This window comes from Phaenicophaeus curvirostris, chromosome 3 (genome assembly GCF_032191515.1).
Source record: "Phaenicophaeus curvirostris isolate KB17595 chromosome 3, BPBGC_Pcur_1.0, whole genome shotgun sequence".
Classification (NCBI taxonomy): domain Eukaryota; kingdom Metazoa; phylum Chordata; class Aves; order Cuculiformes; family Cuculidae; genus Phaenicophaeus; species Phaenicophaeus curvirostris.
In genome coordinates this window covers 44,811,562-44,829,759 of record NC_091394.1, presented here as the reverse complement: position 1 = coordinate 44,829,759, position 18,198 = coordinate 44,811,562, and positions in this window count along the sequence as shown.

Genomic DNA, 18,198 nt, shown 5'->3' with positions numbered 1-18,198 from the left:
GTGGAGCAATTCACTCCAGTTTACTCTTGCCTTCTAGATTTGGTCATGAAGGTGAACATGCACGTTTTATGAGAAGTCTCAAGTAAACAAACAAACAAACAAAAAACTTTGCATGTATTGGAGCACCAGCAACAGGAAGTATTCTTCAAGCGTTTCCTGCTGCTTCCAATTCTGAAATCAGTTTTGTTGAATGTTCTCAAGTAGTCAGCTTTTTTGTGCATGTGAACAATTCCATATCTCTGAGAAGATGGCGTGTATAAGGAGTATCGTGAGCCTTGTGTGCTTCTGTGAAGGAACTTGCAGGCTTTGTTTAAGCTGTGCTTGTAACACTAACAGGCCCTTAAAATAAAAATTAAAATTATGCATTAGATTCTTAAAGCATACTTTTCATATTGCCAAAAAAATAAAATAGATGCGCAAGATTGCCTTCCCCACTCCTATAGCTTTTTTCTCTTGTGCCAAGTGTGGGTAATCTGGGACAGAAGTAACTTGTACTAAACCTGTTAAGCTGCCATTGAATGGAAAGGGGCTTCTATGAATCATAGGAGTAGAATCTTAATCTTTGGTTGCAATGTTGCTGTAAAGACCAAATCTGCAGAAATGGAAGTGTGTGAAAATAAGATGATCTATTTTATATAACTTATTCTCCTATTTTAGGCAATGAAAGTGATAGGAATGTTAACTGCCTTTCAGTAAATGTTTAAGTATAGAAGAAGCTGTCTATATATTATGTGTTAGTGTTTGTTTCTAACTTCCACAGCAATTTGCACACTTATGTAAATATCATTTAAGTGATTTAAATTAGAAAATACACTATTTACCGCAAGAAAGTTTACAAAGCCAGTGTTGACTGTAAGAAAAATAAAATCAAATTGTGCATGAAGGCTCAGTAATGGACAGTGCAATGTATATGTAAAATCAGATTTCTAAATTCTCTGTACCTTGACTTAGTATGCCCAAGAGCAGTGTGAAACCTGTGCTTTATTTGTTCTTTTTCCAAGTATGTGGTGTATTACAGTAAAAAACGTCATTGTAACAGCTCTAACGATGCTGCCTCTTGAGAAGAGGCTTTGTGTTTCACCAATGTGAAAAATAAAACTTGAAACTAACACGTTTGTGCTAGCTTTCCCTGTTGTTGATCAGGTCCTGCTGAACACCAATATTTGAGTATTGCTTTTTAATCTCAAGCAGTCTTTTCTGTGACTTTTTGCAGGTCTTGTCATCAAGCATTACAGGTGTATTATGGGATCAAGGACTAAGTCTTGGGAATCTGCTGGCTCAAATTTGAGTCTTGAAAGCCAGTGTTGTCCAGTCCTTGTTCTTATTCACTAGACATTTGCTTACAGCCCCTTTAATTTATCCTGTTGCTCTTTTTTTTCTAACTGACCTTTTAGTACCTTTGTGCTGGCTTTCATAATTTGAGATGGTTGCACATCTTAGACAATTCTGTCTACTCACACTAAAAGGAATGCAAGTGTTTTGTATCTGCTGAACAACTTGGTGCTTCATTGTTATCACCTCAGTTCTCAAAGGTTTGTAATTGGAAAACTGAATTGTTATATTGGGTGGTTGTCAGACTTGAATTCATCATCTTTAACAACACAAAGTAGAAATATTTGATTCTCCAGTCCTGTATCTTCCTCAATTTTGGCTAATTATACAAGGCATAGTTATGGTGGCTTATAAAAAAGACTGTTTCTAACAGAGGACACACAGGCACTTTGATCTGCTGTAGAGACAAAGCACTTGTTTCCGCAGTTGGGCTACTTAAATGTGTAGCAAACTCTTGAAGCCTTCCAGAAGAATACACCAATGTGTTTCAAGATTTACCTGAATGTGCTGAAATCCAGAAAGGATAGGAGCAGCAGAGATGTAAGAAAGGTTCTTGCGCTAGACTGTGCTTTCAGTATCAATACTGACTGTGACTGATGCTCTGCTGGAGGCTAAAAAGAGGTGCCTAAACCAGAACAACTGAGAGTTAGTTAAATGTGGAGGATGCCCTAACCATTAGAAGTTCAACATTAATCTCTAGCAGGGGTAACTTTAGAAATAGGATTTGCCATACAGCAAGAATGTGTAAAAGTGACTTAATCACAAGGTCGTGGGGTTTTGGTTATTTAAAACCAAGACTTGTGGGTGGGTTGAAGGGGAAGGTTAATTTGGTTTTGGGAATGATTCATTCTTCACCCATATGATTTTGCTTATATGCTAAAGTGTCACAAGTTTATGTTTAAGCAGCTCTATAGATAAAAAGTTTTTTTCTCCCAAAGCTTAATTTGTAACTCTGTTGGAGGGTTGGGGTTTGGAGGCTTTCTCTTAAAGCAGGAGGGTTATTTATATTCAAATGAGAACTGATTCTGTTAAAAGTACATAAGGTACATTTCTGTATGCGCTGAATTTGTACAGAAATGGCGAAAAGGATGGGGGTATTTGACATTCTGTAAATGTAAATCTTAAGACTGCTTTGTTAGTTAATTATGTTTATCACTTGGATCAGATTTTCAAAGCTGTTTCCATTTATGAGAATGCAAGCTTTCATTATTCACTTGGATCCAAGGAGAAGTTTGAAAACCAATTAGGTTTCAAGAGTTCAAAAGCCATTGATCTTTACACAATTTAAGGATGTGAACTTTATAACTCCTCAAGAACTTCACCATTGCAGAAAAATCACCTTATCTACTCTCTTGAAAGTCAAACTTGCTGGAATACTTGAAGGCTAAAGAGCCTCTGTCATAAGGTTCTTCAGTGTTACAGGAATCATCCCTTAACTGCTGCGAATAAGCAGCTGTAAAAAACGGTAAGAAATAAGCTTCTCTGGAAAAAAAACCCCAACACTTTATCATCTAAGTTTCTAATAAGTAGTGAATTTTCCTGTTGTGGGAAATAGAAAAAAAACCACCCCAACCCCTACAGTATTTGTAATAAAATTGGAGCAAATAGATGCAACTTTCCAGAGCAGGAGGTTATCGCTTAGGATCTGGGTTTTTTGGAGTACGAGCAGGGATATTAATCTCTAAGCTAATGATCTGTAGAGGCCAGCATCCCCAGGAGCTGGGCTTATCTCTTCCTGTGCCTTAGTACCTGTTGGAGGTGATGTGCATGAATGCTGTATCTGACCACCTTCTGGAAGGCTTCTGAACCTGTATTTTGGAGCCACTGTTGCCCTTCAGCCATTTCTCTTGTATGTGCAATGCTGCAGTATAGCCTCAAGCCTGGAATGGTAGTGAGAGGCAGCTGCAAGGCTGCACGTACGTTTAAAGAACACATGGCTGTTATTGGCTCATCTGCTGAGTCTAATGGGAATAGTGGTAACGAGCGCGGCCAGGCTCCGAGGTGCATGCTGCTGGGATGTTAAGTGGCGTACAACCAGTTTAGATTACTGAACAGCAACATTTCGATATTGGAATGACAGAAGTAGACCCTAACACATGTAAAGTGAAAATGAGTTATCATTAGTTGCCTTGTTTGTTTTACATGTGTATTCATGTGCTTGTATTTTGCTTCGTTTCTAAACTCAGTGTAAGCTAGAATGGATTTTTTTGCACCCCTCCCCCCCCCCAAGACCATTGTTGCTTTTTTCCTAGCGCTAGATGGTGCAGCAGAGCAAGAAAAGGGCTTTTCTCTGCTTTTTTTCATGTGTTTTGGCAGCTTTTATGCTTAAATACACACAGCTGAAGTATTGGTTTGGTTAGAAACACCCATACGAGGACCTACTTGCTCTTGCTTCTCCTGATTTGAAACACCTTCCTGAAGAAAGCAGTCTGGTGTCACCAACCCATCACCTTGCCCTCCTGCGCTGGCTGCCCTGTGAGTCCTCCACAATCGTGTGGCTGCCCTGCCGAGCAGCCATGTCTGCTGCTGGGGCAGATGAGGTCGATGCTGTGTACCAAGTGCTGCATGCAGCCTTGTGCTAGCGTTACCTGCTCGTACAACTGGTAACTCGTCATCACACTGAGTCCAAGCTGACACGCTTCCCAGCTGTGAATTGCGAGCCCTGGCTGGAGAGCTTTGGCGAGCAGGGCTGGCGCCAGCGGCCTGGCAAAGGTGGCTGCCACTGAAAGCTCCTGCTCCCTGTCTTGTTGGAGAGCTGGTGGCAGGAGGCTGCCTTGGCTGCCTGCTGCCGGAGGGGCTCCTGCCAGCTGTGCTGCTAATGGACTCTCGGGCAATCTGTTGTGCTGTAGGCAGGAGGCAAGGGGGCTGCTCTGCAGGTCTGGCTCTGGTAAGAAAGAAGACTTAACCCATGCTGTGTTTTTCAGCATGCTTGGGAATACAGGTCCGATCCTCCCTCCCGGTTATGATGATACCCATCTCCTTCTCACCTGGCCCCCAAACTTAGACAAATGCATTCGTTTTTGACAGAGTGAGGGTTTTATAACATGATAAATGGGCCCTTCAGGGAGTTCAGATCCCAGCAGTGATGGGATTTGAATCCCATGTGACTGATTTGCCCTTCTCTCCCGTTCTGTGAATGTGGGACTGGGAAATCAGGTGACTAAGAGCCAAGTTACAGAGGATGGTTGTGTGAAGAGTGCAGTAGCCAGTGTGCAGTATAACTTATTAATAGAGATTTTCAACTCGAGGGTTGGATGATACTGCTACAATTGCAACTCTCCTTGCAGCCACAACATTTTATGTAATGCCTCATGGACAAAATGCATGTTAAGGACAGAAATCAACAAGTTGTGGGGGAAAAGCACTAACTGAAAATGGAAGGAGTGAGGAGGTCGTTCATCATGCAATGGTTTGTTGGCTGATGGAAGAGAGGGCTCAGGCAGGCACGGGGGGACAAGGTCTGGCATGACTGTTGTTTTCATGCTGGGTAGAGGTTTTGCTGCCGTGTGTGACGTGAGGCAGTATGAACACAGACACATTCTGGAATCTGCATCCTTCTTATTTTGAATGTGTGCACAGCTGACAACTTTCTAACCAGTACTTTCTGTGTTACACGACTCAACAACTGTTCCAGAGTAATTGTGTTAGTAATAATATAGCAGAGAATTCATGAAGTGTAAAGACTTATGTGTCTTATTGGTGCCAAGTGTTTTATTTAACTGACCAACATCCAGTAATTTTCTGGTTCCCGTCTTGTGTAAATATATGATTTTTCAAGCTGAATATCTGGAGAAAGAATGAGGACCCTCTCAGCTGCACTGAAGGCTGGAGCACAGGCTTGTGTGTAAGGAGTGAGCAATTAAAGCAGGATGGACTTGGAGGATAAGTTATCTGTGTAGCAGCATCAACTGTGCAAAACATTTTAAAGCTTGGTAACAAAGATGCAGAAACACTGGTGTATTTAAAACTTCTACTTTAAGTAAGATATTAGTCTGGTACTTCAGTGGTCTTAATGTTTATCATCACAAACTTGCCAGATGCTGCCTCTCGTGGGAATTCCTAACAACTAATTTTCTTTGAAATACCAGTGGAGAATTATTTCTCCCCTCTCTGAAAAAAATCAGACTATTCCTGATGCAAGACATGAGCCTGGTGACAAACCCTGCTGCTGAGGAACATTGGAAAAGAAAAGAAAGTACCGTTGTCTTCTGTTGAGTTAGAGAGAGTGATATGTATTTACGTAGAAGCCTTATGTGTTGGTGTTTTGGGTTTTTTTTCTCCCTTAGATCTCATTTTTCTCTAATGTAAGGATGAGAAGTTTTCTTCCTTTGTTGTTCTTGCATGTTAGTATGTGATCTGAAATTCAGAGAGATATTTTTCTGTATGTGTCATTCTGTGGCCGTTAGGGAGCAAAGTACTTCTTGTGGTTGAGATGCGAGCAGGAGGGAAATCAAGAGAGATAACATGCACATGCCTGCATATGCAAGTCCCTTGTCCATCTTTGGGTGCGTTAATACAGAACTACTTGTGATCTCTTGATGAATAGGCTGTCAAATGATTTCATGTATATATGATTTTGCTGCATTTTTTGCCTGGAGATGCTATGATGATGTTAGAACAGGTGTGAATGCCTCATGGTTGGTTTAGTGCAGCCAAACAAAATCTGATATTTATGGCAGGCAGCCGAAATAGTAAATGCAAGTAGCAGCCTGAATGCTGACACATGCTGTATGCTTACCACCATTTGCATTCATGACATGATTATTTTTGTTTTAGAAGGTTATGGATATCTAAAACAGGGAACATACATCAGAAGTAGTGTTTCTTGATAAGACTGAAGTGCAGTAATGGGATAACTTGAACTTAACTGCAGTTTGGGGTATGTATTAACTGCTTTACCATTTCCAAAGAGTTTTCTGTTTCAAGGATGAACTTCTACGTATCTATTTTGCATGAGACAGATATCAAGAAACACTCCACATCTGTGATCACTCTGCTGGACTTCAGAATAGTTTGTTAAAAATGTAGAGGAGAGCTTTAGAGTAATTTTTTTTTTTCAAAGCATTTCGGGAATAGTAAAATAAAGAGTTAGAAGAGCCTATTCCTATTGAGTTTATCCTTATAGCAGATTGTATTATGGATAGTTCTGCTGACTGCTGTACATAGTCTTGTATTGCTATAACAAAAAAATATTGGCCACTTTTAGGTATAAATATTGCAATTACTAGTAGATTCAATGCATGAAGCATAGAAAGAGACAAGGAGTCACTGTGCAATGTGGAAAGGAGTAAATATAGAGAGCAGAAGCCAAGGAGTGGTTTGAACCAGTGCTAAGAGTACTTGTGCCCTCTTATATTTTCCTGGCCATAAGCATGAAGAAGGGTGAAGGAACAACTGGAGACATAATGTATTGTTTGACAATTAACAGAGAACCATAACATGGATCATTCATCTGATGGCTTGTGTAAATCTCACAAGTTGCTATTTTTGTTAGAGATTTAAAGATTTTTTGAACATCATTGACAATTCTATTGCAACACATTAGGAGAAAGCAATTTTTTATTTTTCAGTTAATGCCAAATTTTTACTGTTCTGATTTAATGCATTTCTTTAGGGAGCTTCCAGATATACAAAAAAGGGAAGCACGTTTGCTGTCTGCTTTGTTGTATAGTGGCTTCCAGTTTTCTTTGTTTTACCTTGAAGGGAAACCAAACCTTTGCTTTAGTTGGGATATTCCAGTAAGTCTTCACCTTTTTGACCATGTTTTCTAGGCATCTTATTAAAATCATTGCTTTTTAATTGACAGTGTTGAGCTTGGTTTGTGTTCATTGGAGAGAAATGAGTAATAAATTCAATGTACTGTTCTGGTACTGAAGCTGATGGAAAGCTCCTGGTCTCTGTCAACAATCCAAGGTGGCAGAACGGCTAGCATTCTGTCACTGTTTTGGGGTTTTACCTTTGACCAAATACAAATAATTGGTGAATATGACACATAATCATGAGATTTAGACCATGTCTGTGTAGGGAGTTGTGGTAGATTAAATGAAGGCTTGAATTTTAAACATATATAAACTCTTCTGCAGTGATTTTCCACTCTGAAGCAGACTTTTAAGGGCTATCACACATCACCAAACTGAGTGAGGAATTCACACTCCATTGAGTTATATGTGGTGTGGCTTGCTGATATAGTACATACCATAAGATATATAGCATTTTGAGACAGCTGGGTTAAATGTAAGCTAATTGCTTAAAATATGAAGGCTATGTTTCTTGTCAGTCTTCTAATTTGTTAGAGCATAGTTATTTGTGTCTTTGGAGCTCTTCACAATTTTCCTAGACATCATCTCTAAGTAGTGTTTAAAGATGTTGATATTCCTGATGTCTAAATGAATGGTTGAAAATCTCTGCCAGTGATCTACTCTTCAGATGAAGATTTAAATTACCCCTAGACAGATGTGGTATAGTTTTGCTTACCCCATCAATCTTGAAATTACATTTGTCTCTATGATCATTTTAAGGGATGCCATGTTGCATATCAACTGTGAGAGCCAGATTGTGATACTTCATGGCTCTCAAAGTGCTCCAGGACTTTTTGGATGAATGACTGGGAGCCTGTAGGTCTTTGGCAACCCCTTATAGGCAGGCTGGGATCAAGTTGTTTGGAGCAGAAGTCTAGGAGAGTTCTTGGTTATAGTGTTGTTTCTGCTGATTGAGCTCTTTAATATAAAAGTCTCAATGGTAGTTAGGAGAGGCTACATGAAGAGTCTGGGAACTGCACATCCCAACTGCACTGAAGTTTAAAGAATCAAAGGATGAAACTTCTGTAACCAGCAGGAGAGGATGAAACAGATCTGTGCACAGATCTGTCCACACCCATGAGTGCACAGAACCTAAAAAGAAAAAAAATCACTTCAGGAAACAGCAAGAAATAAATAACTAAAATAAGGAAACAACAATTTTTTTTTTCATTTCTTCAGTGACGCTTTTTTTTTTTAAAATCTTATAGTTATGGCTGTGCATGTAGCCAAATCAGCGTTGTGATCACAGAGCTAGGAGCAAATCCTAAAGTATGGTTCCAGATCTGGGTCAGCAAGTGAATGTCCCTGGAGTTCAGCGTGGGAGATACATTGAAATCCAGTGTTCTCCAAATTCATGTCAAGCTGAAGCAGTAAACTCTCTCTCTCTCCCCTTAATGTACTGGCCTACAGACGTAATGCAGCAGATCCACAGCTGTTGCAGAAGGTGCACTGCTTTAAGGTAGCCAACTATACCCACAGGCCAAAATTCCTGCAGCAAAGGATTGCAAACTTTTGGCTTTTCACCCTATCTCCTAGACAAGCCTCCATGACAGGCAAGGGCTTAACCAAGACTCCTATATGTGTTTACCAGTCACAGACTCCCTCTCCTGGGGGAAAGATATCCACTTTCTTCTTCTGTCTGGGTATCTAAGTGCTTAACCATGTTTGCCGAGGCACTGAGTGGAAAAGAGACAAGCGGACAGGGAGGTTATGCAGCCATGGAAGAGTTGGAGGTTGAAACAACATCTACCATTTGTCAAGGCCATTTAATTCCAGGCAAATTTTCTTTGAACTTTTTAAACTACACTTGGGGTTGTTTGAGTTATTACTGAAATGCGGCCATTCCCAGAGCTGAAGGTATCAACAGTATAATAGTATGCAGAAACCCCACAGTGCAATAACATGAAAAATAGTGTTCTCCAAATAATACTACAGGATGGATTTAAAATAGGAATTTGATCCTATTTATACTAATTGCTGGGCTGATTATTCTGCAATCAACACTTCTGGTTCTGGTCGTTGCCTTGGTTCAAAAGTTTGCCAACTATTCACTTCCATCATGAGCATTTATAGTCACATATTGTGGTCATGGCCCCTTTACACCCAGTGATCATATATGGGCTTACTGTCCTTGTGTTCGCTACATAGAAATTACCATGTTTCACTCTGTTGATTTAATAGACTGTTAATTAGGCGGTTTCTAAGCAGTAGGGCCAGGTAGGAATAAATCTGCCAGACTGTAACATTGCTGTAGTTCTCTAGTTGTAGTGAGAGGGTAACATCAGGTTGACAGCAATTTAGTGAAACCAGGGCTAAATGAAGCATCCTTTATGGTATAAACATATCTGAAGAGTTAGCATTCACAAATATGAAGAAAACCCCTCTGAACTTTATGCATGGGAAGCTTTAGCACAATCTTATGTAGTCTATTGCACTCAGTCCTTAGGTACTTGATGGAATTAAAATAGTCCTGAGATCTGAAGCCTGATTTTTTTTGCTTCCTTGTCTCCTTCCATGTCTCACACCCTCAAAAAAAAAAAAAAAGAAAAGAAAAAGAAAAAGAAAAAATGTAGTTCTGTACTTTGACCGTCTCAGTCTCATAAATTACTATGATCGAGTTAGTTGTCCAACTGCCTGTGACCTACTGCATATTTGTTGGAAAAAAAATACTGAAAGTTTCATGAATCTTAATGTGAATGATTCTCCATCTGAAGGTTTGGAATGGACTGATTATTCCCCTGTTTAAAATATTTCCCTCTTCCATTCCAAGAGTAGTAACATTAACCTATTCTTACGGAACCTGTCACCCAAAACATAGATAGCAAAGAGTTGGAGGAAAGTGCTGGCAATTGACCTATAATTTCAAAATATTATTGGTCTCTGATTACCACAGGATCATTTCATGCATGACTTAGTAACCAAGAACAGAGCTAATTTTAACAGGGGACATTAAAAAAAAAATTCAACCAATGCTGGTGTTGATATTTGTATCCTGCACTGGATATAACTGGCCTCTCACCATCAAGACCAAGCTGGATAGGCAAAGTGTTGCTGGGAATGGTCAGTAGTCTTGTACCTTTGAGAGGGAAGATTGCCTGGAGACCAAGAAAGGCAGCATTATGTCAACTCTGCACTCCTAATTTCAAGATAGAATATCTCCACTGTGTTGCAATATTCCTGATACCACCATCCTTGAGATGGTGAAGACTGGAGCTGTTCAATTTTCATCTGCTTGTGTCCACAAGTTTTCAGACCCTCAGGGTTTCTTTAACCCAGCTGAATGGATAGGGATAGTGTCCTGTGTGCCTGGGGTATGAATAGACCCTCAGACTCTTGGGACCCCGTGGGAACTGCCATGTGTGAGGATGAGGGTGTAAGCTATGAAACTAGCAATGTTCCTGCAGCTCTCATGTTTGAGAGCCTCTGACTTATGTAAGCTATCTGAATCACGTGTTCTCAGTATGTTCATTTACTGTTAAGAAGACTTAGAAAAATGCAGACACATCATTGTCATAAGGTCAGAATTATCTGTGAACCTGCAGCCCAAAGCTGTGCAGCACAGGAGACTCAACAATACCTCATAAGTCACAGAACAGGAAGGATGTTTATCAACAATAGTCTTGGTTCTGTCTTTACTTTTTATCCTTGTTCATTTAGTTTCAGGTGCTGAGAGAAATGCATTTATAAAGTTCTAAATATTTTAAACTGGGAGTGATGGTTAAGAAGCAATCCAGCCAAAATGAGGACTGCACAGCTAGGGACATAGAGTCTCCTTTAATCTGGCTCCCTTGAAGGGAGAGACATACCATTCATTCTATTGCATCTGTTTCCTCAGGTAAAGCTGTCTTGTGCAAATACTGGCAAAAGGATGTAATCTTCCAAATGACCATCAGGCATGGGGAGATAATGCTCTAGCGGCTCCTTTTAATTTAAAATATGACCTCATAGGACTGAGCGGTCCTTTTCTTTTGCTCATGCAGTTCATCTCACCTTTCTTTAGCCTCTGGAAGGAAATAGAGCACTGAACTCAAGACAGTGTATTTTGAGAAACTATGCTCGTCGTATGGGGCAGCTAAAGAAGTCTAGCATCTGATAGTAATTGTTTAGTAAATTAAATTTTAACATCCTAGAACCTGTATGAAGTCCAACCCTTCTCTCCTAGTATCAATCATTAAGATTTGCAAATATGAAAAACATGTTTTCTGTCTGACCTTGTCTTTTATGGAGCAATGGAGATTGCAAACACAGATGCTCAGGTTTGTCTGCTTTCCTGGCTGCCGAGGTCATAAATGGCAGCTTTACTCTCAGAGCACACGTTTCGTTGGTGTTGCTTCATGAACTGGAGAACAGATATGGCAACAGGCAATAAAGATGGGCTGGATTCTGTTCAAACAGCTTTGCTCCCTTTAGGCTTTTTTCACCTAGGGCAGGACTGTGACCTCCAATTGCAGACCTGGTCCCTCTCCATTCCCTTGCATAGCGGGGAGGAAGACACCAGCTACCTCCATATAACATGGCTAACAGCAGAATCCATTCAGTCACCTGCTGTCTCTGCCTACAGCAAAGTGCAGATTTTGTGTGTTTCCTGGTTGGTCTGGCTTAAACCCAGCAGCCTTGGACCACTCTGGCTCAACTGGTCCATGATGGCTTTCCCCAAGTTTGTTCCCTGTAGCTACAAGCTCCAACACTGACTTGGGTACTGCCAGCACTGCCCACTCTTTTCCCAGAGGTGTTTAGTGGACCTGCTGTGTCAGTTTCCCCCTTGCAGGCTGAAGCCTTTGTGCTGTTATCCCCACAGAGAAAGCTAGGGCTCCATGTGTATCATTCCTTCCCCTCTTCTCATTTGAAGGGCATGTCCCAGTCTGACGCCTAATTTTTAGCACTGCTATTCTGGAGCTGAAATGGAGACTGCAAGTTTAAAACCTCAGATCTGCTCTGACTGCAGTCAGTGGGAATTTTCCTATGTAGGTGCTAAGTATTATTCAGTGTAAGCAAAACTTGGCCTGTTAGTTTTAACTTTATTTTCCATCATAAATCAAATCCTCTCTCTAATTTTTGCCTGAAATCTTTCCTCCTGGAGAGGAATTTGCTGTACCTATAATGTTGCCATGACGCGTTCCAGCCATGAGCACTTGAAAAGAGCTTTCTTCCTTTCTAGAAGTCATGTTTCTTAGGGAATCTGACTTGTTCTAAGACCTCAGGATGTGATTTATTGATATATTTCAACCTAGAAAGTAGAGTTGTTGGTTATTGGGAAAGCAAATGGATTCGGTCCTGAGGCCAACAGCTTTGTAAACCAGTGAGTTAACACAGTATTTAATGTTCTCTCTAGGTCCTTGATGAAGGCATGTGTTTTAACACCCATGTATCGTTATTCTCCAAGGCTTAATAGGACAGAACAGAAAATTTAGACCTTGAGATTGAAATTCCTTACACCAAATTAAAGCAAGCCCTGGCTGCAAGGGAAGCTGTGGAGTGCGTTTCCCTGGGTGTTTTACAGCACTAGGAAAGGGCTTTGTGGGACTGTCTCTCAAGGAAAGGACAGCGGACCTCCTAGTCCTCGTTCACACTTTCCCATCAGTGTGTTGGTGGTTTGTAACACCCTGTGCTGGCATCCAGGAGAGAAAATAATGGCAGTAGGGATGAAGGGAGCAAAAATCAAACTGAAAATGTGCTGAGGCCAAAAGCTGGAGTGGGAACATCATTTCAACCTTTTGCTTTGAGGAGACAATATTCTTAAATAACAACCAAGAACTCCTATTTCCTCCTGTCCACACCTTTGGACAGAATGGGGCAGTAAGGACACATTAGTGGGATTAAACAGTCAGTACCAAGGGTCTAGCATTACATGTGGTTTGGGTGGCTTACAGTGACCTAGCTCTAGCCTGGTCCTGTGGATCTTCTGTGCTTCTCCATGCCCAATCCTGTCACACCTCTTCCCCAGAGGAAAAAAGGGCTGAAGGCAAAAAAGATCTGGTCCAATGGACCGAACTGCCTCTAAGTAGTTATAGCACAGACTAGGAGAAATCTGTCTAGAAAGCTGCCTGGAGGAGAGGGACCTGGGGGTATTGGTTGACAGCCGACTGAACATGAGCCAGCAGTGTGCCCAGGTGGCCAAGAAGGCCAATGGCATCTTGGCTTGTATCAGAAACGGCGTGACCAGCAGGTCCAGGGAGGTTATTCTCCCCCTGTACTCGGCACTGGTGAGACCGCTCCTTGAATACTGTGTTCAGTTCTGGGCCCCTCACCACAAGAAGGATGTTGAGGCTCTGGAGTGAGTCCAGAGAAGAGCAACAAAGCTGGTGAGGGGGCTGGAGAGCAGGTCTTATGAGGAGTGGCTGAGAGAGCTGGGGTTGTTTAGCCTGGAGAAGAGGAGGCTGAGGGGAGACCTCATTGCTCTCTATAACTACCAGGTTGTAGAGAGGAGGGTGCTGGCCTCTTCTCCCAAGTGACAGGGGACAGGACAAGAGGAAATGGCCTCAAGCTCTGCCACGGGAGGTTTAGGCTGGACATTAGGAAAAAATTCTTCACAGAAAGGGTCATTGGGCACTGGAACAGGCTACCCAGGGAGGTGGTTGAGTCACCTTCCCTGGAGGTGTTTAAGGCACGGGTGGATGAGGTGCTAAGGGGCATGGTTTAGTGTTTGATAGGAATGGTTGGACTCGATGATCCAGTGGGTCTCTTCCAACCTGGTTATTCTATGATTGTATGATTAAACACGTACCTGCAGTGCACCCTCTGCATTAACTTCATACAAAGGGATTCAGTTCAAGTACCACAAAACCACCCCGTAATGCAAATTAGTGTTTGGTAAGAGGGAGATGCTTAGGAAGCTGCCCTCAGTCCTGTGCTTCAGATTCAAGCAACAATGCTAATGCTGTGGATGCACCAGTAACAGGAAAAACAGACATTTAAATTTTGCTGCAAAGAGGAGTCCCAAGAGAGCCCTGTGATATCTTCACAGTCAGCAACACGCAACAAGATTTTATTCCAAAAGTACTTCATAGCCATATAGTGTCTGGAGAATTGTCTTGAGGTGGGAGGCAATCCTTTATAGCACTTTGGTTTAGTTGCATGAAAGGGTTTACTCACGTGACTAGTGGTACAGTGTGCAGTTTGGATGTTCAGAGATCATCTTAAATCTCAGTTACATTACTGGTCTTGATATCTTACTGATTACTTGAGGCACGTGAAGCTGCCTTTGTGCAGGCTGCTGTCAGCAGGCTTGTACTCTTTCATTGCTTTCTTTCTTGTCCAGGATGTTCAACATCTTTTGTGTGTGTAGCTATGGCTTTTTTATTATTATTATTTTTAAAGGCTAGACCTCTCTTTTCTAAGCTAATGGAATCCTTACCAAAGCCCTTACTGAAGTTAAATGATACTTTGGACTAGTCAAATATTTGATGAAGGTGGAAATTATGTTTTCACCTACTGAAAGCTTATATTGTTAATTTTCTAACATAACATCCCTACACCAGGCACTTAATAGTGTATATGCTAATATCATTAGTGTATCTTGCAGCAGAAAAAAGCTTTTCCATCCATTGTAGGAAGATCTTCAGACTATGTAGTCATTTCTATGAGAGGGCTACAGTGCGTGTAGATACTAATTTTATTGAGAAAGCTAAATCGATGAACTTTGTTCTTCAGAGTAACAGGCTTCTATGATTTAAGACAATAGCTTTTTTATCACTTTTTTTTTCTAGGCTTTTAAACCTGCACTTGTGATTCATTAATACCTATTACTGTAAAAGCTAAAAGCTACGGTTTCTGCATGAATTGAGGTTGGATAATGAATTCCTGCATTTCAGTATCATTTTGATTTCTGTGTTGTTTCTGTCTGGGTGTGGTTTGCAGTTCTGCACTAATTTAAAGTAATAACATTGGGTTGGGTTTTTTGTTTTCCTCTGAGGGAAGAAGTGTTAACAGCAGTCTTGGTTATGATGTCACTGAGAATACAGCACTGCTCTCTAGTGAGGTTCCATTTGCAGTGATGTTTGCAACCAAGTGATCTTTTATCCTATATTGTGCATAGCTATTAGGCTCACAAAAACAGACTTGCAGTCCATGAGTTCTGAGCTATTCCCCAGCCTCTCGCAGTTGCACAGGCTGGCTTTGTCACCCTACTTCAACTGACTTATTTTAATCTAAACATCATATTCTTTTATTCAGCAAGCTACCTCTTCCTTGGGGAAACAAGTCTGTCTCTGGTATGATGGGAGATTTTTTGAACTTTACCTTTCTGTTCGTTACTGCTTTGGGGTCACCAGAAGCTGTGCGGCTTGGGGACTTCCAGCCAGAGACAGCTATACACAGCCATGTGGAGTTGATGCTGAAGACTGAATCTTTCATGTGAAGAATGAGTGATCTATGTGTTTCTGTGATATCTACAGCTTTTGGAAAAGGGGGTGTATGTGGCACTTTGTCAGCTTACATTCTTCCAGGGCATCACCTGGATTTTGCTACGCTGGTCTGGGTAGAACCAATTGTTTGCTAACCGCCTTGCACAGCTGACATGTCACTGGAGCAGGAGACTGCTCTAAAATGCTTGCGTTTGCGATTCTCCTAAGAAGAGATCAACTACCAAGTAAACTCAGCCCATCCACTATATCCTTAAATATTCCTTAAGCAATCTGCTTTGAGGGAACATCAGGGACTTTTTTTTTTTTTTAAATCACGAAAGTCTTTAAGTTCTGCTTTTGCTGAAAAAAAATCCCATACTATAAACCTGCCAATGAATCTATACATTATATATATGCAATGTATATAAACGTATGTAATATATACAAATACATACATTGCATTAGCAGATACAGCAATTATTTAATGCAGTGTCACTCAAAGATGCTGTGGGATGCCACACTGTGAACATGACTCAGCTATATATCTGTTTTCCCAGGCTGTGCTACATGGCTTTGACTCTCTGTTCTTGCCTGACGGTTACATGCAGTATCTAATGAGAGAGACTCTGTAGCTTCAGACTTCGCTGCAAGTGAGAGTCTATGGAGGGGGACTTCACTGCTGAAGGCTACCATATTGTTGCTTTTTTCTTAGTTAAAAGACTGCTGTAAACAATTCCTCCCTTGGAAGTGAGACTTAAACATGCAGTGCCTGCCAAGTCCTAACCCCTCGATTCAAATTTATCTGAGAGCACAGAGATCCTACAACAAATTTCATGGTTTTCCTCTGTAAGGACTTTAAGGCCAGCCAGTTGCTTATAGCTACAGCTAAGCTGGGATCAGCCATCCTGCTGTGACAGCAGCAAATTTCACTAGCCACCTGAAGCTTTTCTCTCTTTGTTGTATAATTATTCATATACCTAAATATATGTGTATTTTTCCCTTTTATTCTAGCTCCTGAGCAATTAGGGAGTTAAATTTATTCAATGTCAGCCCAATTGTCTGAAATTTCTTCGAGTGTGAACAGGGGAGTCCCTGGGAGAGGACTGGAAGTCCTTCAAACTCCTAAGACCTACAGAATTTAGGGAGCTGTTGCATGCAGTTTTTCAATGTGGATTTCTTTGCCAGATCAGCTCTGAAAAAGATTAGAGATCATTGCGATGAAAGCTGAAGAAGGCTGAATGCTAAAGAAAATATAACAGCTGCTGGAACGTGCAAATGTGAGGTCAAAGCTGTACACAACTGAGGAGAGACATCCAGAAAATAGAAATTCATAGGCTGAGATTCATTGAAATGGTACCAATTGGAGGACTGTACAATGTAACTTCGTCAGAGGAGCTTGTATATAGGGCATCAAAAATGAAGACTTTTTATAACCTACGACCAATTGCTGCATTTCAGCTACTGATTTATGCCATTTACTTCTGATACAAGCTGATACCAGGCCTCCATCCATTCTTTGCCTTCTCCTTCTGTGTTCCCATTGATTTGTGTATTTCAGAGAAAGGTCTGACTGTTTCCTTCTGTTTTCATCACAAGATGCCAGCCACCTCATATAGGCACTGAGCTGACCTGTTCATTTGGCTCTAGTTAGGACTAGCTCTGCTATTTTGCATTCATGTAAGTCCTAATGATCTGGTTTATCTTACTCAGAACATGGCAGCTGCAAATAAATAAATATTTGCTAGGGGTGAGCACAGAAAGACCCAGCTGTACAAGCTTGTTGGTTCTGGAAGTAAGCCTGAAGATTAAGTAAGCCAGGATGATGGGCAACTCCCTCTACTCACCCAGGAAAAATGCTTGGCCAAAAAGGAGATCTGGACTTCTCCTCTAAGTTGCAACAATTTTGTTAAGATCCTAGAAATCTCAGGAGCGGGTTCCAGCTCAGCTGGATGATCTCTTTATGATCTCTGTGACCCAGTTAAAAATAAAAACATCATCCAGCAATGTCTACTTTCCCTGCTGCTAGCTCATTCCTTTTTTCTGGAGTTGTTTATCACCAGGATGCTGAAGAAGTATCCACTTTTCCCCTGCTTATTGCAATATAACCATAAATAATACATTTCCCTCTCTAAATTACATTTAATTCTTCTGTCAAAATTATTTCAAAAGAGTTAGCAAGCACAAGCAAAATCCATATCCCCTCTTTTCCCTCTAAGATCTCCTGTTCATTCAATTATGAAAGTTGATCTATGAGAGTTTGGAGAGACTGTGTCTGTCTGTCTCCCAGTCAGACACCTTTACCTAAGCAATGATCTGCTTACCTTGTAATTTTACCTTGTCGTTTTACCTCTAATTTAGCAGCTCAGATGTCACTTCTTCCTTATGTTACTGAAGAACCAGAGTAAAGGTGGTGTGTTTTGCATGACTCTGAGAACCCATGTTTACTTCAAACTTCAATTATTTTCTGTGTTGCCATTTGCCTCGTGCAATGAAATCGCTGATTTCCTGGTGGAATTTCTTTATCCCACTGCTACAAAGCTGTAAAGATAATCTAACCTTCGATGACTGAGGCTCAGCTGCTGATGCAACACGTTATTTGTAATTCTAGTACTTGATTAGGTGCTGAATAGTGTCTGGAGAGGCATATGTGATAATTCAGTTAACTTGAGTGTCTCTGTTCGAAAAAAAGATAAACCCCCAACTAGATAAAAGAAAACCCTGACAAA